Here is a 26,554-nt window from a genome sequence, read left to right as displayed (position 1 = left end):
AGCTGCAGGCATCATCCTGGTATAGTTTTTTTCAGCCAGAGATCAGCTTTCATTAAAAGCAATCCTAGTGGCTAATTAGCTGCAAGATTGCTTTTACAAGCAACGGGAGACGATAACCCCCTCCCCCGCTGCCTTCCTCGGCCTTCTAGGGCAGTCCTGTGCCATTGGGGGAACCTGAGAATGCAGCCAGTGTTTCTGCCAGTTGAACATAGAGCTGATTGGAGACCAGAATGTTGCAAATCATCTCTATAGTCTAAGAAATTGGAAGCTACAAGCATTTCATCACTTCAGTTTGGCAGAATATAAACATCGATATTTGTAAATTTGGAAAGCATCTGATCACACTGATCTTGGTGAGATTAGATAATGTAAGGGCAGAGGAGATATCTAAAATCTGATAGACCCAGATTTCTCAAAAAGGAATATATGACAATGCCCATTGAAGTTATAGGATATTTGCATTCCCTGTGATAGCATTAAAAGTGATAAAAAAAAAACATGAAAGAGACAGTGTAAAAATAGTTTAAAAAAAATCAAAATAACTTTAAAGAAAAAAAGCACCCTCGCCCTGTGGCGGTATGTAAACAGTGGTTGCACCATGCATGTGAGGTATCGCCACGAACGTCAGATCAAGGACAGTAATTCTAACACTAAATCTCCTCTGTAAATCTAAAATGGTAGCTTGTAAAGGCTTTTAAAACATTGCCTAAGGATACTATGATGTAGTTTGTTGCCATTGCACGGGGCATGCACAGTTTTAAAGCATGTCATGTTGGTATCCATTTACTCGGCATACCATCATCTTTTATATTATATCAAATAAGTGGCCAATATTTTGTGTTTTTGTTCATTAAAAGTAAAAAAAGTGTATTTTTTGCAACAAATCTGCGTTTGAAAAATCACTGTGCGAGTACTATGTGACATAAAAAAATTGCATCACCCACCATTTTATTCACTGGGGTGTCTGCTTTAAAAAAAATATACAATGTTTGGGGTTCAAAGTTATCTCCTAGCAAAAAATACAGATTTTTTTCATGGGAACAAAAAGTGTCAGAAAAGGCTTGGTCTTCAGGTGGTTAGAAGAGTGAATGATGTGTGGCATAACCTTCTAATGCTGGGTATAAAATGCCCCCACCCCCCAAAATGACCCCTTTTTGGAAAAGTAGACACCCCAAACTACTTGCTGAGAGGCATGTTGAGTCAATAGAAGAATTTATTTTTTTACCACAAGTTTTTGGAAAATGACCAACAAAAATTTTTTTTTTTTTTACACAAAATTGCTTCTTAAATGATCTATTGCTCACACGTTCCATGGGTATATGTGGAATTACTCCCCAAAATAATATTGGAAGATAACTTATGATTTGCATTAGCAGAAAAGTCAAAAAGTTCTCCTATTCTTAGTTATTCATTACTAAGACTTGTGCTCAATGACTACAATTGAAAAAAGGGGAAAAATCTGCACCACACCCCAGACAATACAATATGTGAGTAAATGCGTGAAAAAAAAATACATTCTGAAACAATAGTGAAATAATTAGTGAACTGCTGCTACTCTTTCCCTGAACACCAGAAAATACAAAACATAAAAAATGAGTGCTATGTACACTAAATAATCATATATCATTTCAATTAATTTCTGCACATTTTTTTTGTAGCAGTATTTATGTAATTGATTAATGTTTAAGTCCACATTCATATATTAACCACTTGCCTACAGGGCACTTCTACCCCCTTCCTGCCCAGGCCAATTTTCAGCTTTCATTGCTGTCACACTTTGAATGATAATTGCGCGGTCATGCAACACTGTACCTATATGACCTTTTTATCATTTTTTTGAGACAGATAGAGCTTTCTTTTGGTGGTATTTAGTAACCTCTGGGTTTTTTATTTTTTTGCTAAACAAACCAAAAACAACTGAAAATTTGGAAAAAAAATGTTTCTTAGTTTTTGTTATAAAATTTTGTAAATAAGTGATTTTTCTCCATCACTGATGTGCACTAATGATGGTGCAGTGATGGGCACTGATAGGCTGCACTGATGGGCACTGATGAAGAGGCACTGGTAGGTGGCACTGACTGGCAGTGATAGGCAGCATTGACTGGCAGTGATAGGCAGCACTGACTGGCACTATTAGGTGGCACTGACTGGCACTGTTAGGTGGCACTGATAGGCAGCACTGACAGGCACTGATAGGCGGCACTGATGCACACTGATAGGTGGCACTGACTGGCAATGATTGGTGACACTGAAAGGCAGCTCAGATGGGCACTGATATGTGGCATTGATGTGGCACTGATGGACACTGGCAGGTGGCATTGATGGACACTGACAGGAGACACTGCTGGGGCTACATTGATCATCAGGGCACACTGATTATCAGTGCCCTGATGATCAGTGTACATGTCCCCTCTGAGGGATGCCGATTACTGGCTCTCTACTCATCACGAGCTGTCAGCGACTACCAGACAAAGCTAGCCCTCACTTTACTGATAAGTCGGATAACAGAATTGTAGTATGCTTAGGTTACACTGTATTAATTGGGCCTCCTATATGAAAGTATAAGATGGAAGATCTGCCTGTTTTAGCAGCAGCAACTAATCAAATTCTTTCTTGTTTCTAACGTAGATGAGAAGATTTAAGGGTTAACCCAACTGGTAGCTACGGACAACACTACTTTTTGTCCAGGCATTTTCTGACACATAAATTTGGTTGGTTACAAACACCAAGATAGGCATGTCCTTTCCATAGCCCTACAGCCCTACCAAAAATGTTTCCTGACTTTTGTGCCTCTGTTAAATAAACATGAGTGGGTTGTTCCAACTCGGCTGGAAATCTATGGCAGCCCTAGGCTTTTAGCATTCCAATGGGATTGCGCCTTCCTATGAATATATATTCAGTACTTTCCTTTACAATTCTCTGAAGGGCAGTGTAACCTTGTAGCCATAATGTGAAAGACTTTTTCATTTCATGCACTAGTGTATGATTCAGCGCATTTGTAAGCAGTTTGTACTAACTGTGCCAAGAGAAAAACAATCCTACTTTACTAGATCTATTTTAGGATCCTAACACATTACTTTCCACTTGTGCTAGATGGGTGCCTTTAATAAATAAGCATATCCCGTTGTTCATAGCTATAGCAAAGCTTTTGTAATGTCATTGTTGAACACAGTTGTGATTTACTGTGAAAGCGTTCTGTATAAAGCAGCAAGTACTTCTGTATTAAGAGAAGAGAAGGAGGAGGAAACACCAGACCCTGGAGGAGGCATTCTGTTGATTAAAGATAGAATATAACTAAGTATTGCTAATGCATGTGGTCTTTGTAATTGTGATTGGTGCTTGCCAGGTATTAATAAACACCTTTTATTATTGTACTTTTTTTTTTTAATAGCGCTGTGAATGGAGCTGTTAGCGATTACAGAGGGGATACTCAGCAGGTTTTCCCAGTGATTAGCTGCGAGAAGACACCCCATTGAAAGCAATTGGAGTCTGAGAGCTCCCGTAGCTACCTGCGGCCAGAAGGCACTTTCACTCATTTCTAGTGAAGATAATTACATTTTGTGTATAGTTCTGCTGTGAGAATCATAGAGAATACCATTACTAAACTCTCCTGAGAATTCTAGTTCCCTGGCTGTCATTCTGAAGCTTTGGGCTTGACTCCTTCTGAGTCACTGATCCAAAGCAAGTATAGAGATAAGGAATTCCAACATTTTTCTGACACTAATTTATATGATTTAAATGCATATTCTGGGACTTGGATTTAAAAGTACTTAAAGAGGAGTTCCACTCACTCTGTGAAAAAATAAAAGTCAGCAGCTACAAAAACTGTAGTTGCTGACTTTTAAAAAACAGCCATTCACCTGTCCCACGATCCCACGTTGTCCCCACCGCAGCCCGTTTCACCGTCCATCCTGTATTCCAGGACAAACATCTTCAGTGTGGGCACCCGGCTGTGACAGCTTGCGGTTTCACAGCTGGGTGCCCACTGCGCATGCGCGAGTAGCACTGCGCTTCCTGAATAGCCCCATAGTCTTCTGGAACCTGTCACGTGTCCCAGAAGACTACGGGGAGGGAGGGTAGGAGGACAACTTCTGTTTCCGATCACCTAGGTGATCGCAGCGGAAGTGGGAGCGGGTAACTGTCAAATTCGGGTACCTGTTCCCTCCTCCCACTCTCCAAAGGTGCCAATCCTTAAAAGGGAGCGGGGGACCACTCATTAAAGTGTAACTTCCCCTTTTGGGTGGAACTCCACTTTAAGTCAGGCAACTTTTCTTAACCACTTGCCAACCTGCCACAGTACATTTACTGCGGCAGATCGGCTCATACAGGCACAATTACGTACCTGTACATTCCAGCTTTCTTCCGGTGTGCAAGCGGACCCAGAAGACTGTGCTGTTGTTCACTGCGTCACAAGCCAATCAGTGGGTCCCGGCCAATGATTTATGGCCAGAACCCGCTGATGGGCTTAGGAAATGACAGTAGAGATTTGTGTGTTGGTAAACGACACAGGTCTTTCGTCAGACAGCAGCAATGTTCCATTTTTTTCTCCTTGCGAAACAGGGAATAAAAACCGACACTTTGCTTAGTAACAGCACACAGTATACACACTAAACATTGTTAGGCACACATTTAACCCCTTGATCACCCTAGATGTCAACCCATTCCCTGCCAACATCATTAGTACAGTGACAGTGTATATTATTTGCACTGATTACTGTAACAGTGGCAGTCAAGAGATCAATGGCAGTTAGTCAGCTCCCCCCCAGAGTCAGTGTCAGATTGCTCATTGCACTATCACAGTCCTATTCTAAGTCGCTGATCGCTGCCATTACTAGTATCAATACAAATTCTAGTATCTGTACCATAGTTTGTAGACACTATAACTTTCACGTAAACCAGTCACACTTATTGGGATTTTTTGTTACCAAAGACATGTAGCCGAATACATTTTGGCCATAATTAATGAAGAAGTTTGGCTTCTTTTTAAAAAATGTTTGTTTTTTTTTTCATTCATATCACAAAAAATAAAAAAAAACAGTGGTGATCAAATACCATCAAAAGAAAGCTCTACTTGTGTGAAAAAATAAATACATTTTCTTTGCATACAGCATTGCATGACCCTGCAAATACTAGTCAAAGTAGTGCAGTGCTGAACAGCAAAAATGGCCTGGTCATGAAGGGGGTAAAATCTTCCAGAGCTCAAGTGGTTACGGAAGCCAACAATTGCAACCCTCAAACGTCCCTTCGGGACAGTGTCACTTTAACTGCCTCAGCTGCTTACCCTTTCCTTTGTTCTCTGTTCTCTTTTTGGAGCATGGAAAGGAAACTCTTGCTAGATTAATTTGGAACCTAGAACTGTTACCAGGACTCTCGTAAAAGTGCTCTGGCCAGGTTATTGTCTTATCAGGCACCCAGTGCTGCATCATGGGAAGAAGGGGTGGAAGTTACATGCTTCCCCATACCCACCAATACAGACTATGTCACTTTTTGAGAATAACTAATGAGAATGTTTGTGTAAGCAGATGATGGGCATGCAGGCAATTCAACAGGCCTGTACTAGATTGAGCAAAGCATTGGTTAACTTTAAAACAGTGCAAAAGCAGATGTAGGCTAAAGATAGCTGTAGATGGCAAAGTGTCATAATTAGTCATTTCTCTTTTTGAAACACACAAACCTTCCCTGTTTTGCTGTGGTACACACCACAGCAATCCGGAAGAAGAACATATGCAGCTCTTTCCAAATCTCTTCTAATGTGCATATATGCTAAGATAATGATACATTACTATGTAATCATTAAATATTCATAAACTATCTGACTTAAGGAAGTTATTTAGATCGGGGTATTGAATAAAAATTCACAGCTGTCCGATCAGTAACATTTTCTTCCAGAAAAGGTTCAAATCACAGCTCCCACTCACAATCATGTTCTTACATCAGTGTCCTTTCCCCTTCACAGTAGTCTTCTGAACCACTCCATCACATCAATCCCCCGCAGTAGTGTCCTCTGCCCCCTCACATCACCCTCTACAACAGTGACGTCCCCTGCCCCCCCAGTAGTGTCCTCTGCCCCCTCACATCACCCCTCTTTACATTACCCCCTGAGCAGTACTGACCCCCTGCACACAGCAGTGCTCTCTTCCCCTTTACATCACCCCCCCTACTGTTGGGCCTTCTGTCCCTTTACATCACCACCAAGCCCCCGCACACCTTACACACACACAGTACAGCTCTCTGCCCCTTTATATCACAGTAGAGATATCTGCCCCTTTACATCATCCCCCAATAGTCATTTCTGCCCCCTTCACATCACTCACCCCACAATGTAAATCTCTCTGTACGTTCACAAGCATCCCCACTCCCTCATCCTCAGAGCCATGTCCTCTTCCTCCCTCACTCCGCTACCTGAAAAAAAAAAGCATTTCACAACATTAGAGACTGCAAAGAGTCTAATGATTTTAATCAGACTTTTTTCAGCCTTATTTGCTACTCACAAACGTAGGGTTTGCTCTTTACTGATTTCCTTGGTTCACTGATAAAAGTCTGATTAAAATCAATAGACTCTCTGCAGTCTCCAGTGCAGAAGTGCTATAGTGGAGCATGGGCTGTGACACTTTAAATGCTGTGTTGTACCCTTGGAGCATTAGGCCTGACGCAGACTGGCTATTGTAGAGTGTGGGCTACATCACTTTAATTGTGTGCCTTGTCAAATAGGCACTCTTTTCTCGGTCCCTTGTGTCTGTCGTGCAGACAACTGTTGTGCCTGTGTGGCCTTAATTCCAGTATCTTCAGTGCACACACGCGCACCATTTTGCTTCCTCTTGACATGTTTCTTAATTCACACCTAGACTCAGAACACCCACATAACACATCATACTGCTCTTTGGATGCTTCCTGGATTCAGCAGCCCACTGTCCCTAGCACAAAAGGCTTTACACTTCCCTCTCAGCAGCAGTGAAAGGTGTTAATACAACTTATGAGGACAATTTGAACCACAAATGGCATGTCAGATGGAATCACTGGCTCAAACGCAGCTCTGGAAGGGGGGTGATATTCTCTCCTCTAAGGGCCCTAGTGCCCTCCGTGGTGACAACTGTTCCCAGCCTGACTCCCTACCTGCCTCTTGGAACTCTGCTGGCCCTTTAGCCATGCACTCTTCCTCCTGCCTATCTGGAAAGGAACTTTCAGCCACCATGTCTGACATTATGGGCAGAATATTGACCTCTTGGAGGCCATGGATCTTGGGGGTCACAAAAGAGCTTCTTCAGTCTCGCCTGAATTGGTCTCTACCTGAGGAGGAGGTAAACAAAGAAGATTCCCCCTCTAGTTCTGAGAAATCAGATCAGGATGAGATCCCTTCAGCTGAAATTTCCTCAAAGTTTACAGATACCATTGCTACTCATCGATGCAGTATGCCCATGTTTGGTTTTAGAGAAGCTTGTGTCTGCTGATCCAAAGTTCTCCAGCATGAGCTCACTGAAATTGCACAAATCTCCTAAGACCTTTTCAGACCACTTTCTTTTTGAGCCTATCTTGTGACTAGCCTATCTGTGACTGGCCTTACCCTGAAAAACTCTGCCTCTTCTCAGCATTTTTCCCGGTGAGGAGAGCTTCTGCACAAATGGGTGTCCTTGTGGTTGATCCAGCCATTTCTTACCTTAACAAGACTCTTCACAGTCTCTGTGGAGGATAATACTATGTTCAAACACCCAGTGGACAAGAGGTAGGAAGCTCTTTTTAAGGTTTTGTTTTCTATGGGGGCCTCGCCATGCAACCAGCAGTTGCATCCGTGGCTGTCTGCCAGACGTTGAATGTTTGGACTAAGCACATGGCCTCATACACTAGCTCCATCTTATAGCATCAGTTCAACCTAATCTACGTCTTTTTGCCTTTACATCTCACTCCAAAAGATCAAGATGGAGTGCATTCCGGTAAAACCTATTGTACTGGACTGGCCCGGTAGGACTCAGCCTTCCGGATTGCTTTCCTTCTGTCCCAAGGCACAGTCTAATATCATGCTTTTGTTGAAGCCTGGGTATTTCAGGATTGCAGCCTATTCTACCCACTTGAAGGCTAGAAAGTTAACTTCTTTCAAGTCAGTTGAAAAGCCTACTTTGAATGGTGTGAGGCCAGGACATTTCACACTAGGAAGAACCCCATTGGATGCATTTTTTTTCCTCTTCTGGTCTGATCGGAAGCACCATCCAGAATTGAGTAACAATAAAGGGGCAGAACTCAGCCCTGGCCTTTCTGTTTCAGGTACCTTTTGGCCTCTCATTCCTTTGTTAAAGCGGTGTTAAATGCCAAAACAAAAATGTGACATACTGTATTACAGCTTACCAATCATTAGATGTGGTGGCTGCATTAGTTCTCTCTTTTTTCGGCTTTTTCCATGTTTTTTCACCTGGTGATCTGTCCAGTAACACTCTTCCTGTATTAGCATGCCTACACGCTGGATGAAGGACAGAGCAGTGTCAGTCTGGGGGGAGGGGGGGGGGTGTTAAATACACTAGAAAATTTAGATACACAAATTGAAGCCAAACTCCAGCAAACTTTCTTTAAGCAGTTACAACAATAGTTTTATTTTCCTTTTGAGATAAGGGTTTTGCATCACAAAATAAAAGATGATCATTGTAAGCACCTCTGTCAGTGTTTGTCTCAACTGTCTAACTACTACATCTGCAAGACAGCTGGTTCTGTTGAAAAACAACAAACTTACTGGCCAGACCATCAGGTGAAAATAAAAGAAGGCCTAAAAAGAAAACTAATGGAGCCACCACATCTAAGAATTGATAAGCTGCAGTATAATAAATTTGCTTCTGGGTTTAATACCACTTTAAAACCTTTGTGCAGGGTATCAAACACATATCTCCACCTGTACATTCTCCTGTGACTCTATGGGACTTTAACTTGGTTATTTTGGGCTTTCAGAGGCCGCTCTTTAAAACCATTAAGGATATCCTGCTGTCTGACTTCACTCTCAGGGTGCCCTTTGCATTACTATCATCTTGGCATGTGGTGTTTAGTGAACTAAGGTGCCTTTCTTGGCATTACATAAGGATGAGGTTGTCCTGAGGCTCCAAAACCTTCTTTCTCCCATATTATATTACCATAAACGGTATATATTACCATAAACGGAAAATTAATCAGGCCTTATTTCATCACGTATATTACAGTGGTTCATAGTCCACACGTCGTGGTGAAGAAACCATGTTAAGCAGGGCCCTGCCACCTACATCATCTATTTCATCAAGGACATCAACAGGGACTCCTTCATTTATAATTTGTCAAGATTTGCATTTGCCTAGTGTGGATGTGTACCACTCACTTGTGCCCTAGAGGGGTTGTATTGTATGAGTCTATATAGATATCATTGGGGCTCTATTCCTCCTCATATACAATAATAATAATTTTTTACCCACATTGCCTCATATGGGCTAAGGGTTATGTCTCTTCTATATGGTGACTATATTAGCCATTTTGCATAGCGTGTTATAATAATACCCATGGTACAATTTTTTGATATACCTCCTACTGGTAGTGTAACCAATGTGATAGTGCTGCTAATGCATTAGACAGGTATTTGTCATTGTCTATGCAGCACATCCATATCTAGACCGGTCTTGATGTGGTTTTAATGTGGTTTTAGGTCTGAGAGTATTCTCTCATACTGAGTTGATGGTGAACCGGGGTAATTACCCTATTGTCTACTATTAATGTTTAATAAAGCATAATTTTTGGAAATTATTCTGAGTATCGTATTCTGTCCAAAATGTAGCCGCTTTCCAGTGAATCTCTTTTCACAACTTCTTTTTTTGTATTCCCTCAGGGGAATCCCTGCTTCTCTTTCCACCATTGCTAGATGGATTAGATAAATCATCATTCAAGTCCATGGTCTATAAGGTCCCTACCTTCCCTGGTAAAGCATACTCCCTCAGTTGGAAAGCTTTTGGATATCCATGGTGAATACTAAGATCCTGTATCCTATGCTGTACAATTAAGAAAATGGGATTTTTGACCTACCTGTAAAATCCTTTTTTTTTTTAAGTCAAGTTAAGACACAGGCCTCTCCCTTCTGTCCCCTATGATCTACAGTGGGGATCGAAAGTTTGGGCACCCCAGCTAAAAATTTGTATTAATGTGCATAAAGAAGCCAAGGAAAGATGGAAAAATCTCCAAAAGGCATCAAATTACAGATTAGACATTCTTATAATATGTCAACAAAAGTTAGATTTTATTTCCATCATTTACACTTTCAAAATAACAGAAAACAAAAAAATGGCGTCTGCAAAAGTTTGGGCACCCTGCAGAGTTGATATCTTGTACTGCCCCCTTTGGCAAGTATCACAGCTTGTAAACGCTTTTTGTAGCCAGCCAAGAGTCTTTCAATTCTTGTTTGAGGTATCTTTGCCCATTCTTCCTTACAAAAGTCTTCCAGTTCTTTGAGATTTCTGGGCTGTCTGTCACACACTGCTCTTTTAAGGTCTATCCATAGATTTTCAATTATGTTGAGGTCAGGAGATTGTGAAGGCCATGGCAAAACCTTCAGTTTACACCTCTTGATGTAATCCCCCGTGGATTTCGAGGTGTGTTTAGGATCATTATCCATTTGTAGAAGCCATCCTCTCTTTAACTTCAGCTTTTTCACAGATGGCATCAAGTTACCATCCAAATTTTGCTGAAATTTTATTGAATCCATTTTTCCTTCTACTCGTGAGATGTTCCCTGTGCTACTGGCTGCAACACAACCCCAAAGCATGATTGATCCAACCCCATGCTTAACAGTTGGACAGAGGTTCTTTTCATTAAATTCTGTGCCCCTTCTTCTCCAAACGTACCTTTGCTCATTCCGGCCAAAAAGTTCAATTTTAACCTCATCGGTCCACAGAACTTGTTTCCAAAATGCATCAGGCTTGTCTATATGTTCATTTGCAAAGTTCAAACGATGATTTTTGTGGTGAGGACGTAGAAGAGGTTTTCTTCTGATGACTCTTCCATGAAGACCATATTTGTACAAGTATCTCTTTATAGTGGAATAGTGTACCACAACTCCAGTGTCTGCCAGATCTTTCTGGAGGGATCGTGCAGTCAAACGTGGGTTTTGAATTGTTTTTCTAACAATCCTGCGAGCTGTTCTGTCTGATATTTTTCTTGGTCTTCCAGATCTTGCTTTAACTTCCACTGTTCCTGATGACTGCCATTTCTTAATTACATTCCGAACAGAGGATATTAACATCTGAAAACGCTTTGCTATCTTCTTATAGCCTTCTCCAGCTTTGTGAGCGTCAACTATTTTCAGTTTTCTAGACAACTGCTTAGAAGAACCCATGGTGCTGATTGTTGGGGCAAGGTCAGATGAGTCTGGGCATTTAAAACCTTTGAGATTGACATCACCTGGTCTTCCCAGACGATGATTGAGAACAATCCATGACACTGGCAGGTCTCAGCTTTGCAAAGGGGGCAGTGCATGCTATAAATTCTGCAGGGTGCCCAAACTTTTGCAGACGCCATTTTTTTGTTTTCTGTTATTTTGAAAGTGTAAATGATAAAAATAAAATCTAACTTTTGTTGACATATTATAAGAATGTCTAATCTGTAATTTGATGCCTTTTGGAGATTTTTCCATCTTTCCTTGGCTTCTTTATGCACATTAATACAAATTTTTAGCTGGGGTGCCCAAACTTTCGATCCCCACTGTACATACTGCTTGCTACAATACCGAGACTTTCTGTTGCTGGGAAAGGGTTGTAAAGGGGATATCCCTGCAGATTTTTTTGCAAGTGTCCAGCCACCTGAAGGTAGTTGCATATAACCCTTTAAGACTAATATCCTGTGTCCTGTACTGTACTTCAAGAAAAAGATTTTTACTGGTAATTCAAAAATCCAATTTTTTTAACATTAACCTCGAAGTGACCTGCTAACATGTTATCAGATGAGCCTACTGGCAGATTCTAGGCTAAGATTCTGTAGGCACAGCATGAGTAAATACTGAGCATCTGGTTTTCAGATACTGAGAGCACATCAATGGCATCTTCTATATATTTATATCATAACAAAAGACCAGAAAGGACAAATTGCACAAAATCCCTCTTTAAATGTAGAAAAACAATTGCTATTCCCATATGAAACCACTAATGCTGGCCATACACTAGGCAATTTGCCGCTTTTCAGATTTCAACCGCAAATGTTTCGAAGTTTCCTAGTGACCAAATTACACTGTTCAACAAATTTTTATTTTTTGCCAGTTTTGGAAACAAAAGGATCCATTTCTTAATGAATTTCACATTCTGAGTTCAAATATAACAATGAAATTTGTCAATTGGCTCTAGTTTTTCTGTAAACGGAAAGTTTTCTACTATAGGCGTAATGACTACATAATGCACAATAATTATATAGATAGATGTCTTTCCACAAATATAAAGCAAGTGATATTGACTACATAACAAAGCCTAAATGGCATAATATATTGCAAAGGATTACCAAGAAAAATTATAGCCATAAGCTAAGTTGAATCATTTTAATACTTAGGATTCTCACTAGTTTTGTCTTCAGTTTGTGTCGGTTTTGCTTCTCTTGGCTTTTCTTTTGTATTCGAGGAAAGGGCTATCTCTTACAACTGTCCAGCAATAGTCAGCAAGCATTGATGGGCTCCATTTACCTTGATATCTTCTTTCCATAGCTGCAATGTCTTGATGGAAGCGCTCTCCGTGTTCATCACTCACTGCTCCACAGTTTGGTGGGAAAAAATCCAGATGCGAATGTAGAAAATGAATTTTTAGAGACATGTTGCAACCCAGATTTCTGTAAGTCTGGATGAGTTTTTCTACCACTTTCTTGTAGTCTGGTGTTTTATTGTTTCCAAGAAAATTTGATGTCACTGATACAAATGCTGTCCAGGCAGCCTTTTCCTTTCCACGCAACACAGAAAGAAACTCCTCATCATGAATAAGTTTACGAATCTGTGGCCCAACAAAGACTCCTTCATTTATTTTTGCAGCACTAAGTGCTGGAAATTTGCTAATCAGGTACTTGAAACCTGCTTTATTCTTGTCCATTGCCTTAACAAAGTTTTTCATTAATCCCAACTTGATGTGTAATGGAGGTAATAAGATCTTATTGCTGTCTACAAGTGCTGGATAGTTTACATTTTTTTCTCCAGGCTGCAATGACTGGCGTAATGGCCAGTCTCTTTTGGCATAGTGCATTTCTCTCGCACGACTGTCCCACTCACAGAGGAAGCAGCAGTACTTAGTATATCCACCTTGAAGTCCAAGTAGGATAGCAATCACCTTCAGGTCACCACAAATCGACCATTGATGTTCATCATAGTTGATGCACCTTAAAAGCTCTTTCAAGTTTTCATACGTTTCTTTCATTGAAACTGCGTAAGCAACTGGAACTGACGGCAGCTGATTGCCATTATGGAGCAAAACAGCTTTAAGACTCGCCTTTGAAGCATCAATGAACAGCCTCCACTCATCGGGATCATAGCATACGCCGATGGCTGAGATTAAACCATGAACATTGTTACATACAGCAATATCACCTTCCTGGACGAAGAATGGGATCAGATCTTTCTGACGATGACGGTAGAAAGACGTACGAACATCACTTGCTAGGAGATTCCACTGTTGTAGTCTTGACCCCAAAAGCTCTGCCTTGTTCTTCGGAAGATCCAGGTCTCTGATAAGATCGCTCAATTCCACTTGTGTAATGAGGTGTGGTTCAGTGGGTGTGGATGGAAGAAAGTCTGGGTCATGTGAGGTTGACGGTTGATGACTACACGCTTCAGGTTCTTCCTCACTTGACTCAACCACGAAGGATTCTGGTGCTTTAGGAATTGGTAGCCCCTCTCCATGAGGAACTGGACGTATTGCCGATGGAATATTTGGATAGTGCACAGATAACTTTTTCTTCTTATTTAGCCCTTTTGTTGGAGGCACCATACAAAAGTAACAATTACTAACATGATCTGTTGGCTCTCTCCAAATCATTGGCACAGCGAAAGGCATAGATGCCTTTTTTCCATTCAACCATTGCTCCAGTGCCGTCCCACAAGAATTGCAGCATATATGTGGTGCCCAGCTCTTGTCCTGGTCTCCTCTCTTGCAGCCAAAATACAAGTTGTAGGCTTTCTTAATCATTCCTGTTATCCTCCTTTTTTGTGAGATAAAAGTTATTTCACCGCAGATATAGCAGAAATTATCTGCTTTATTTATTTATTATTATTTATTTATTTATCGAGTTTATATAGCGCCAAAGGGTTTGCTCAGCGCTGTACAATAGAGGGGGGACAATACATGAAACAGAACAGTATCATCAAACAGCACACGAGGGGTTAGAGGGCCCTACTCTTTCGAGCGTACAATCTAGGAGGGAGGGGGTAGAGGCACAGGAGGAAATGGCTGTGGGGCAGCGGCTGTTAGGTGAGGGTGGGGTAGGCTTCCCTGAAGAGGTGGGTTTTCAGGGAGCGCCTGAAGGTGAGGAGGGAAGGTGACAGTCTGATGGATTGGGGTAGTGAGTTCCAGAGGATGGGGGAGGACCTGGAGAAGTCTTGCAGTCGTGCGTGGGAGGAGGAGACCAGGGAGCAAGATAGAAGGAGGTCCTGTGAAGAGCGAAGGGTACGGGTAGGGTGGTACCTGGGAATCAGGTCGGTGAGGTAGTTAGGGGCAGTGTTGTGAATGGCCTTATAGGTCAGGGTGAGCAATTTAAATTTAATGCGTTGGGCAATGGGGAGCCAGTGGAGGGAGAGGCAGAGGGGGGTGGCAGAGGTGGAGCGGCTGGTGAGGTGGATGAGTCTGGCCGCTGAGTTCAGGATGGTCTGAAGCGGGGAGAGCCTGCACTGGGGTAGGCCGGTGAGGAGGGAGTTGCAGTAGTCCAGGCGTGAGATAATCAGGGAGTGTACTAGTAGTTTAGTGGTGTCTGGGGTAAGGAAGGAGCGTATCTTGGCGATATTGCGGAGGTGGAGTCTGCATGTGTTTGTGAGAGATTTGATATGAGGTTGAAAGGAAAGGTTTGAGTCCAGAATGACGCCAAGGACTTTGGCTTGCTGGGCGGGATTGATGGTGGTGTTGTTGGTAGTGATGGAAAGGATGGGGGGGGGGGCGCGGGCTGGGGGGAAGATGAGAAGCTCGGTTTTGGAGAGGTTGAGTTTGAGGAAATGGAGCGACATCCAGTCAGAGATGTCGTTTAGGAGGTGAGTGATGCGGGCGGAGAATGTGGGGGTGAGGTGAGGGGTGGATAGGTAGATTTGAGTATCATCGGCATAGAGGTGGTAATTGAAGCCGTGGGAGTGTATGAGTTTGCCAAGGGAGGAGGTGTAGATGGAGAAGAGAAGGGGTCCAAGGACAGAGCCCTGGGGGACCCCAACAGAGAGGGGGAGTGAGGAGGAGGTGGCACTGTTGTAGGACGAGATAGGACGAGAACCAGGAGAGAGCGGTGTCTCTGATGCCAAGGGAGAGTAGTTTATTAAGGAGGAGGGGGTGGTCGACTGTGTCAAAGGCCACGGAGAGATCTAGGAGGAGGAGGACAGAGTAGTCGCCTTTGGCTTTGGCGGTTAGTAGATCGTTGGTGATTTATTCACACAAGTTCGAGGCATTACTGAGTAGCCTATATAAGCATAAAACGAAATGTAAAGACGCTGTCGAACTACAATCAGCTACAGATACTGCAGCTTTTATGCAGTGAAGTGATGCAATTAAAGGCTAATATTGCATCATCTCAGTATACATGCAATTTTCTATTGGTCACCAGTATCAATTGCGCAATATGCAGCTGAAGTTGCATCATAATTTTGAATAGCTTACGTCATTAGATTGGTGAATATATCATGGAAACTAGAGCCAATCAACATTTTTTAGGGTCATTTTCGTTTTCAGCACCCCAAAATTATGTAAGATTAGCTAATTTTATGCCCAAAACTTTTTACCTGTTGAACAGTGTTATCAATAAAGGGGAGAGAGAACCAACAGGAATGTTCTCAGTGCTACTAGAAAAAGGCAATTTTGTTCAATTACCACCTCAGCTTCTATTTTGTGGTTACTTAAAGTGGTTGTAAAGGTGCAAAGGTTTATTTTTTTTAAATAATAAACATGTTCTACCTACCCATCCTGTTGAATGGTATGGCACAGAGCAGTCCCTTTCCTCCTCTTCTGGGGTCCCCCACTGGTGCTGTTCGCTCCTCCTCCTCTAAGTGCCCCCCTAGCAAGCTGTGTGCCATGGGGGCACTCATGTGGGCGCGCTTCCAACACAGACTGTATGCGTTCATAGACACACATCACACGGCTTGGCTCCACTCCTTCCTCGCTCTAATGAACAGAATACATACAGGGTGTGACCCTCCCCACAGATCACTTGCATGCAGCTCCTACAAAAATAGATGAAATCTAGAATTCCCTGGTTCCCTACAATTGTGAATTCCCTCTTGTATGGAGCAAGTAGATGATCTATAGCTCCATTAAAAATATACGATGTATAAGAAATGTTTGAACTTTCAAGACACTTTTTTCATCTCCCGAGAAAGCAGACATAATTCATATACTGATATCTAATTTTTCTGGTAATAGGGATTATCAGGGAAGCACTTTTGCGCATCCAAGTATAGTGGGTATACCATTTTTTTTACTACAATAAACATGTACATTTACTTATTTAAAGCTTGGCAATGGGAATACATATGGAGAAAGGCAGTGTTGTGTGATGAACCACTCTTTGACATCATTTGAGACCACAGTGGTAAGATGTCCTTGTAGTTCCCATCATCTGAAGCGATGGATGCTCCCTTTTCTTGCATTCTTTATAATATAAAATACGGTAGGTTGAACGTCTATTCTCATCCACAAATTCCAAATAACTGCTGGATGATTTTTTTTCTTCTACCAGAACCTGATATGTAACAGAAATTTAATGTGACATTCATTTGTTATCTTGGACTTTTATTATTACCTTACTGTACGTCCAAGTCTTCAGCCTTCATGTGGAGCTAGCATTGTTCAGTAGTCCACTGCATGTGTGGATTATCCACCAGGAAGGTGTGTGGCAATTATTTGGGTATGACATCATAAAGGGTTGATTTCAAATGTAAGATATGTGGCAAATATTTAGTTGGAGGGCAGGTAGTTCCACAGGCCTTTGTTGACCTCATCATGAAAGTACTACTGCCTTTAAGCTACACCCGTTTTGACAGGATTATGTAGGCTGCTGTTGTTTCCTTCTCCTTTTCATGGTATTAGTCCCCAGACTGTTCTGCTGGTATGTATAGTAGAGGCTTCACTGTTTTGATGCTCTGTTCTGACACAGCCATTGTGATAAGGTAATCTATAAAACAATTTTTGCGCTTCGTGAAACAAAAACCAAAAAGTGCTGCTCCCAAAAAAGTCAAATAATAACCTTCTAGTAATCTAAACATACACTTGGTGCGCATCTCTACATTTATAGCAATACAATATACACTTGTGAACCCTCTCCATACAAATAATACACTTTTCATATGGCAGATTGCACTTATTTATTATAAAGTTGTGGTTTGTTAGGCTTTTTGTATGGAGAGGGTTCACAAGTGTATATTGTATTATTATAAATGTAGAGAAACACACCAACAAACCACAACTTTCTAATAAATAAGTGCAATCTGCCATATGAAAAGTGTATTGTTTGTATGGAGAGGGTTCACAAGTGTATATTGTATTGCTATAAATGTCGAGATGCGCACCAAGTGTATGTATTTTATGTATTATATTTTATGTATGTAGATTGTGATAAGGTATACTGACATGATTTTTAGCTTTGAGACTCAAAAGTATTGAAAAGGCACTATCACTTTGCCCATATTGTATATCTGCAAAGGCATCACTCAACTCTCATGCACTCTTCTTACCTACGTTCTTTCACAGCTCCTTAAACCTCCACAGCCAATGAGAATAGCTGGCACTAAAAGGTATGGGGGCAGCATGTGACCTGCTTCCTTGTGACAGTCCTAGGCCTAGCACCAATCGCTGGGCCTGAGCATTGTCACATGACAGCAGATCAACGCTCCCCTGGGTCGCTGAAAACCGATTTCAGCGCCAACTTCAAAAAAGCATGGTACTGGGGGTAAGAAGAAGAACATAAAGGGTTCGGGGGATGCCCTTTGCAGAGACACTGTCACTTTGTTCTGCATGGGCTAGATGACAGTGTCTCTTTAAAGCTAGATACAGCCAAGCAACTAACATTTTCAAAAGAAATCTAATAGTGTCAGCCCCAGTGCTTCTCACATGCCAGGTGTTCTTTGAAGTGGTTGTAAAGGCAAAAGGTTTTTTATTCTTAACCATTAGCCACCCGGCCAATGGCCGTTTGGCGGCCGGCAAAATCCTTCTGCGTTCTGGGTGGACGCCATATGGCGTCCTCCCGGGCATGTGCAGTTTGCATGCCTGCAGAGCTGTGCAGCGACACGATCTGTCACCAGCTGCGTACCTCAGACACGGCCGATGACAGATCTGAGTACCGGCCCCGTTGCCGGTACCATGTGACCTGCTGTGACCAATCGCAGCAGGTCACATGACAGTTGTATACAGTGGATGGCTTCATTCATGCCATCCATTGGATACTAGTGTGCCTAGCTGTGAATGGTCACAGCGATCACATGCACAAGCTGGGCCAATCACAGCCCAGCTGTGTCATGTGATTAGCCGTGACCAAATCACAGCTAAGCACAAAAAAAAAACCCCTGAATGAATCGATGTAATTTAGGTAAATGCTTGTTTATAGCAAAGTGATTCTTTGTTATAAGGAAATTGTGTAAAAAAAAAAAAAAATATGTATCACTTCCCCAAAGTAGTACAATGTTACTATGGTAACATTGTACTACTTTGGTCAAAGTGAAATATGAAAAATAAGTCTTAAAAAAAAGAAAAAAAATTAATAAAAAATTAAAAATAAAAACATTTTTTAAAAAATAAATTTTTTTTTTCATACTGTCACCAGTCAGTGTCCCTGATCACCGCCATGCCAGTTATATGATGACGCTGTACTGCACTGGTGACAGTATGTAAAAACAAAATTGTGAAAATAATTTTTTTAATTTTTTCATTTTCCGAAAAATTATGACAAAAAAAATACAACTTCAAAAAACTCGCCATGCCTCTTATAAAGTACGTCGGACTGTCTACTTTGCAAAAAGGGGTCATTTGGGGATATCTGTACTGTTCTGACATTCTTGGACCTCAAGAAATTAGATTGGCTGTCAGTACTTTAGGATTGATCAATATTCAGATCTATACCATAGTTTGTGAACTCTATAAATTTCCTACAAACTAAAAAATACATCCTAATTTGGGTTATTTTCACCAAAGACATGTAGCAGAATACATCTCGGCCTAAATTTATGAAAAACAATTATTTATTTGCAAACTTTTATAACAGAAACAAAGAAAAACATGGTTTTTTTTCAAAATTTTCTGTCTCTTTTTGTTAATTTAACAAAAAATAAAAACCCCAGCGGTGACTAAATACCACCAAAAGAAAGCTCTAGTTGTGTGAAGAAAATGATAAAATTTTAGTTTGGGTACAGTGTTGTATGACCGCGCAATTGTCATTCAAAGTGTGAGAGCGCTGAGATCTGAAAAATGGCCTGGGAGGGGGTAAAAGTGCCCGGTATGGAAATGGTTAAAGGATAAGTTCACCTTTTCTAACATGTTACATCCGTATTCAGGGTGTAACATGTTAGCGCTATGAAAAATAAAGGAGTTACTGCTCAGGTGAACAATCAACATCAAACCAAGATTATTATTATTACATCGAGTTTATATAGCGCCAAAGGGTTTGCTCAGCACTGTACAATAGAGGGGGGGACAATACATGGCACAGTACAACAAAAACAGACAGCGTACGAGGGGTAAGAGGGCCCTACTCTTTCGAGCTTGCAATCTAGGAGGGAGGGGGTAATGGCTCGCCACCACATGTAATGGAATGAGGAAGAAGGGTTAGCCGCACACCGGAGGATTGATGAAATGTAACAGATAATTTATTAATCCATCGGATACAAAGAGCACCAGGACATGTACAAAGCTGTTAACGTGTTTCACACGATCGCATGCTTATTCATAAACATTACGAATAAGCATGTGATTGTGTGAAACCCGTTAACAGCTTTGTACATGTCCTGGTGCTCTTTGTATCCGATGGATTAATAAATTATCTGTTACATTTCATCAATCCTCCGGTGTACGGCTAACCCTTCTTCCTCACAACATGTTGCGCTGAAGCTGTCCCCGCTGTGACAGCAGACCGGGGATCTTCTCCCCATGTCTGCTGTCACAATTAGAAAAAGATGCAGCGTGCGGGGCCTCCTCATTCATTCAAGGCTGTTGAGCGCTGTGGTAGTTCATTCTCTATTCCGGTCTATGTATTTCTGCTTGCTTGTACGAGGTAACGAGCACACAGATACAGCGACAGGTCTGCAGAAGTCCTGCATGGCACCTATGATCTGCTGATCATGAGTACAATGCTTTCTAGGCTCCTAGTATAAAAAAAAAATGCACATACAGTCATGGCCGAAATTGTTGGCACCCTTGATATTTCTCCAGGAAATCATGTATTTCTCACGAAACGTATTGCATTAACACATGTTTTGCTATACACATGTTTATTCCCTTTGTGTGTATTGGGACAAAACAAAAAAAGGGAGGAAAGAAAGCAAATTCGACATAATGTCACACAAACCTCCAAAAATGGGCTGGACAAAAGTATTGGCACCCTTTCACAACTGCGGATAAATAAGAATGTTACAAGCATGTGATGCTCCTGTAAATTCACCTGGGGCAAGTAACAGGTGTGGGCAATATAGAAATCACACCTGAAAGCAGATAAAAAGGAGAGACGTTCACTTAACCTTTGCATTGTGTGTCTGTCTGTGCCACACTAAGCATGGACAACAGAAAGAGGAGACGAGAACTGTCTGAGGACCTGAGAACCAAAATTGTGGCAAAATATCAACAATCTCAAGGTTACAAGTCCATCTCCAGAGAACTAGATTTGCCTTTGTCCACAGTGCGCAACATTATCAAGAAGTTTGCAACCCATGGCACTGTAGCTAATCTCCCTGGTCGTGGACGGATGAGGAAAATTGATGAAAGATTGCAACGCAGAATAGTCCGGATGGTGGATAAGCAGCCCCAAACATGTTCCAAAGACATTCAAGCTGTCCTGCAGGCTCAGGGAGCATCAGTGTCAGCGCGAACTATCCGTCGACATTTAAATGAAATGAAACGCTATGGCAGGAGACCCAGGAGGACCCCACTGCTGACACAGAGACATAAAAAAGCAAGACTACAGTTTGCCAAAATGTACTTGAGTAAGCCAAAAGCCTTCTGGGAAAACGTCTTGTGGACAGATGAGACCAAGATAGAGCTTTTCGGTAAAGCACATCATTCTACTGTTTACCGAAAACGGAATGAGGCCTACAAAGAACAAAACACAGTACCTACGGTAAAATATGGTGGAGGTTCAATGATGTTTTGGGGTTGTTTTGCTGCCTCTGGCACTGGGTGCCTTGACTGTGTGCAAGGCATCATGAAATCTGAGGATTACCAAAGGATTTTGGGTCGCACTGTAGGGCCCAGTGTCAGAAAGCTGGGTTTGCGTCCAAGATCCTGGGTCTTCCAGCAGGACAATGACCCCAAACATACGTCAAAAAGCACTCAGAAATGGATGGCAAAGAAGCGCTGGAGAGTTCTGAAGTGGCCAGCAATGAGCCCAGATCTAAATCCCATTGAACACCTGTGGAGAGATCTTAAAATTGCTGTTGGGAAAAGGTGTCCTTCCAATAAGAGAGACCTGGAGCTGTTTGCAAAGGAAGAGTGGTCCAAAATTCCGGGTGAGAGGTGTCAGAAGCTTATTGATGGTTATAGGAAGCGACTGATTTCAGTTATGTTTTCCAAAGGGTGTGCAACCAAATATTAAGTTAAGGGTGCCAATACTTTTGTCCAGCCCATTTTTGGGGTTTTGTGTGACATTATGTCATATTTGCTTTTCTGCCTCTGTTTTATATTTGTTCCAATACATACAAAGGGAATAAACATGTGTATAGCAAAACATGTGTTAATGCAATACCTTTTTTGTGTGAAATACTTGATTTTCAGGAAAAATATCAAGGGTGCCAACAATTTCGGCCATGACTGTATTTTTACCTGCAAAAACATTGCATTTATTATTTTTTACAAAGGTGAACTTATTCTTTTGTGCATTCTATGCATTAATGTAAAATAAAATTCAATAGTAGCTGCACCCCAGCCCCCCTCCATAAACAATAACGTGAGTCCTTTATCGATCCAGTACTGTGCCCAGCTTCAGTTCCTTTCTTTTTTCTCTCACAAGGCTTCACCAAGAGCAGTGGGAGCCATTGACTCCTGCTGCTGTCAGTTGAATCATGTAAGGAAAGAGTGGGAGGTGGGGCCAAGACACACTATAGCCAACCATACATGGGTCGAATTCCAAAAGAATTTTCTTTTGAAAATCTTTTCTAAGAATTTTCGTTCAAATTTCGCACCATTAGTGGGTCATGAAAACAGCCAGTTTTCGCGTGACCATTGAATTTGAGTGATCGGGCATGTTGGAATTTTTTGAAAAACAAAAGAATTTCGATTCAATGATGGGAGAATTGTCCGGGAAATATAAACAAAAAAGAAATAATCTGTGACATGGAAAAAAGGAAATTTTTGGCCACCACAAAAATTCTTTTCTGTAGCAACATGAGGTGAAATTGAAGGCTCGGTTGGTTGAATTTCGAAATCAATGGTGGCACCATCAGATTACAAAATGCACAAAATTGCCTATTTTCTAAAGAAAATTTGTTCAGAATTTGACCCATGTATGGCCTGCATATGTGTCTCTGTGGATGTACATACGTGTGACCCCATAGCAAGCAGATTGCTATGGGGGCACACAGAGAAGAGGAGGAGCCGAGAACACTGGCTTTAGTTCCTGTACTTTTACCCCCTTTGTGACTCAGGTCAATTTTTAACCACTTCCCATCCGCCCTATAGCAGATATACTGCTACAGGGTGGCACAGGTGCGCAAAATCACACGTATATATGTGATTTTGCATTTCCGGGTAGGGGGTTCTCCTCCCTGTCAGCTCGTGCACACTGTTTTGCATGGCTGTGCACAGCAGCCATGCAAAACAGTGTGCTTACAGTAAAACACACTCAGCACACAGTTAACCCTTTGATCACCCCAGATGTTAACCCCCTTTCTGCCCAGTGCTATTAGTACAGTGTCAGTGCTTTTTTATTAGCACTGATCACTGTATTGGTGTCACTGGGGATATTTTGGCCTAAATTTGACAAAATTAGATTAAATTTTTTTTTTACTGGACATGTTTAATAACAAAATGTCAAATATTGTTTTTTCTCAAAATTGTCGCTTTTTTTTTTAAAGCACAAAAAATTAAACAACGCACAGGCGGTCAAATACCACCAAAAGAAAGCTCAATTTGTAGGAAAAAAGGGACGTAAATTTCATTTGGGTGCAGCATTGCACAGCTTCGCAATTGTCAGTTAAATTAACGTAGCGCCGTAACACAAAAAATGGCCTGGTCAGGAAGGGGGGGGGGGGTAAATCCTCTGAAAGGCAAGTGGTTAAATTTCCACTATGGACTGATTATTTGTTATCATTATCTATGATACCAAAGTATACATACATTGTTTGGGTACAAACTAGACTTTCCTTTGGTAATATAGTCTTTCAAAATGCATTTTATTTTCTATGTAATATAAAGACAAAAAAATGTGCAAAAATGCTTTTTGTTTTCTATTTTCACCCTTGACAGGTTTAAAAAAGGAACTTTACTAAATAAAAAAAGTATACATTTTATAAAAATTTTTTCCCTCTTTAGAATTACACGAATGGCAAGTTCACACCCTGCCCACACATGAATTGCAGCATAACTTATAACAGACACCCGCCACAAATTGTAAATGGAGTGCGTTTTGCATGTGGTGTGAATTGCAGAGGAACGCATAGTGCATACCTGTTCAATTCATGTACCGGCATGGTGTGAACTGGCCCTAAAAAATGAAAAGATTAATGAAAAGGAAAAAAAAACAAAAAACTAAGAGCTGATTAGGATTAAACGAATAATTAATACTAAAAGGTCATGCCTTTGATGTACATATGTAGGCAGTAGTAAATAGAAGGTAACAAAACATTGTTACACTATATTAGTAAATGACTTCACTTTCTGAAAGTGTCATTTTACACAGGAGCAGCTGCATTTTTTTTTTTACAGCTGCTACAGTTACATAGCCCAGTTAATTGCTGGTAATTGTGGCAGACGGAGGAGAGCAGGACATAGACGTGTTAAGTCTTAAAAAAAAAATAATTTACACAAAGATTCTATCTCCTATGTTTAAGGTACTGCAGGTGGTAAAGGTACCCATAGATAATGGGTGATTGTTTGACTGGTTGCGCTCATGGAAAGCAGCATTTAGTATGGACAATTTTTTTTGACAGTCGCTGTTGCTGAAAGTGTCTAGTTCCCCTGGTGCCACATTAAAGCGGTTGTAAAGCAAAAAACAAATGTTTTTGTTAAGTAAAAATAATGAGGGTTTACTTACCTGCTCTGTACAATGGTATTTCAGAGAGCAATCCTCCACTTCTGGAATCCCCCCACCAGCACTCTCCACTCTTCCTCTTCAGCATGTACCCCCATAGCAAGCCATGTGCTATGGGGGCACACATGTAGGCAGCACACTCCCTAGGTGGAGTGTGCATCCGTAGCCAATTGCCCCCGCTGCTCTCAGAGCATCCTATGAGAGCAGGGAGTGAAGAAGTAAATGAACATTTATTTCCTTAACCACTAGCCTGCAGGGCACTTATAACCCCTTCCTGCCCAGGCCAATTTTCAGCTTTCAGTGCTGTCGCACTTTGAATGACAATTGCACAGTCATGCAACACTGTACCCATATGAAATTTTTATAATTTTTTTGAGACAGAGCTTTCTTTTGGTGGTATTTAATCACCTCTGGGTTTTTTTTTTTTTTGCTAAACCAAGCAAAAACTGAAAATTTTGAAAAAAATAATTTTTTTCTTAGTTTTTGTTTTAAAATTTTGTAAATAAGTGATTTTTCTCCTTCACTGATATGCGCTAATGAGGCTGCAGTGATGGGCACTAATAGGTGGCACGGAAAGGCAGCACTCATATATGGCACTGATAGGCGGCACCGACTGCCATTGATAGGTAACACTGAAAGGCAGCTCAGATGAGCAGATATGTGGCATTGATGTGCGCTGGTAGGCACTGATATGTGGCATTGATGGACACTGATGCCACTGCTGGGGCTACACTGATCATCAGTGCTCTGATGATCTGTGTACATGTCCCCTCTGCGGAATGCCAATTACCGGCTCTCCTCTCGAGCTGTCAGCGTGACAGCTCGTGAGGAGAGAAATGCCGATAACTGGCATTTCCCTATTTACATGTGATCAGCTGTGATTGGACACAGCTGATCACATGACTGAGCTGACATCTTTGGCTGTTTCCGTTGATCCACTGTGTCCAAGGGACACAGCGCACCGCCAATTGCCTGCTCCAAATGGGAAGACGTCATATGACGTCCTCCCAGAACGAGAGAACCACCTTGCGCCCGTCATTTCCTTATATGGCGGGCGGTGGTTAAAGCGGTTGTAAATCTTGTAATTTAAAAAAAAAAAAAAAAAAAAAAAACTTTTCCCCTGCAAGGTAATGTCATAATGGGCTAGTATGCATCACAATTAGTCCATTATGTGAAACTTACCTGAAAACAAAGCCCTCCAGTAGCGTTCTCACCGCTGACAGGGCTTCCATCTTCCCCCGGTCCTTCTTTAAGGTTTGAGGGCTATAGCGACTTGAATGGCCAAGCCACGATGACGTCACACCCTCATGTGGGAGTCACTTTTTATGCCACACAGCTCTAAAGGAACGGAACGGGCATGCTGTTCCTTCAGAGCACATGCATGCCGGTGCTGCTTTACAAGTAAATATCTCCTAAATGGTACACGTTTAGGAGATATTTACAGTACCTACAGGCAAGCCTTATTCTAGGCTTACCTGTAGGTACAAGTAAAATAAAAAGACTTTACTACCACTTTAATGCAGGGAACACATCAAGGTAAAAACATTTTAACTTTAGAACCACTTTAAGGTCAATCCTTCAAAGACAATTGTTAATTTCTCATTCTTGCTACTAAAACTGCCTAAAGCTATTAAGTGAAGAATACCAAAGGATTGGTAATAGATGGAACAAATGGCTCCCTATGGTGTAAAGTTGGGTATACACAGGGAGGGTTTTAAAAAAGCCTGACAGACCTCCTCATCCACACATATAATCTTAAGTGATCCTACCTACTGTACTATTGTATTCTGACAGCAGGAACTCTGGACTCTCCCCTCCCCCGTCAAAATACACAGACCAGCGCTGCAGCCATGGACTGCATGTGCTGATCGAATGCTGGTTTTCCAGCCGGACTGTTCAACAGAAGCCAGCCACAGAGTGCAATTTGTTTGGTTACTGCTGAACTGACCAATTTTTGGTTGGTGTATAT

At 41.5% G+C, this 26,554-nt stretch overlaps 1 protein-coding gene across 1 annotated transcript in view; it reads left to right on the top strand.

Annotated features, from left to right (window-relative positions):
- The window catches only part of NME7 (NME/NM23 family member 7), a 288,737-nt gene that overhangs the window by 261,140 nt on the left and 1,043 nt on the right, over window positions 1–26,554 (top strand). The window lies entirely within an intron of this gene.

This window comes from Staurois parvus, unplaced genomic scaffold, assembly GCF_062004578.1.
Source record: "Staurois parvus isolate SC_StPar_1 unplaced genomic scaffold, SC_StPar_1.0 ptg000056l, whole genome shotgun sequence".
Lineage (NCBI taxonomy): Eukaryota > Metazoa > Chordata > Amphibia > Anura > Ranidae > Staurois > Staurois parvus.
This window is presented reverse-complemented; position numbering and strand designations above follow the sequence as displayed.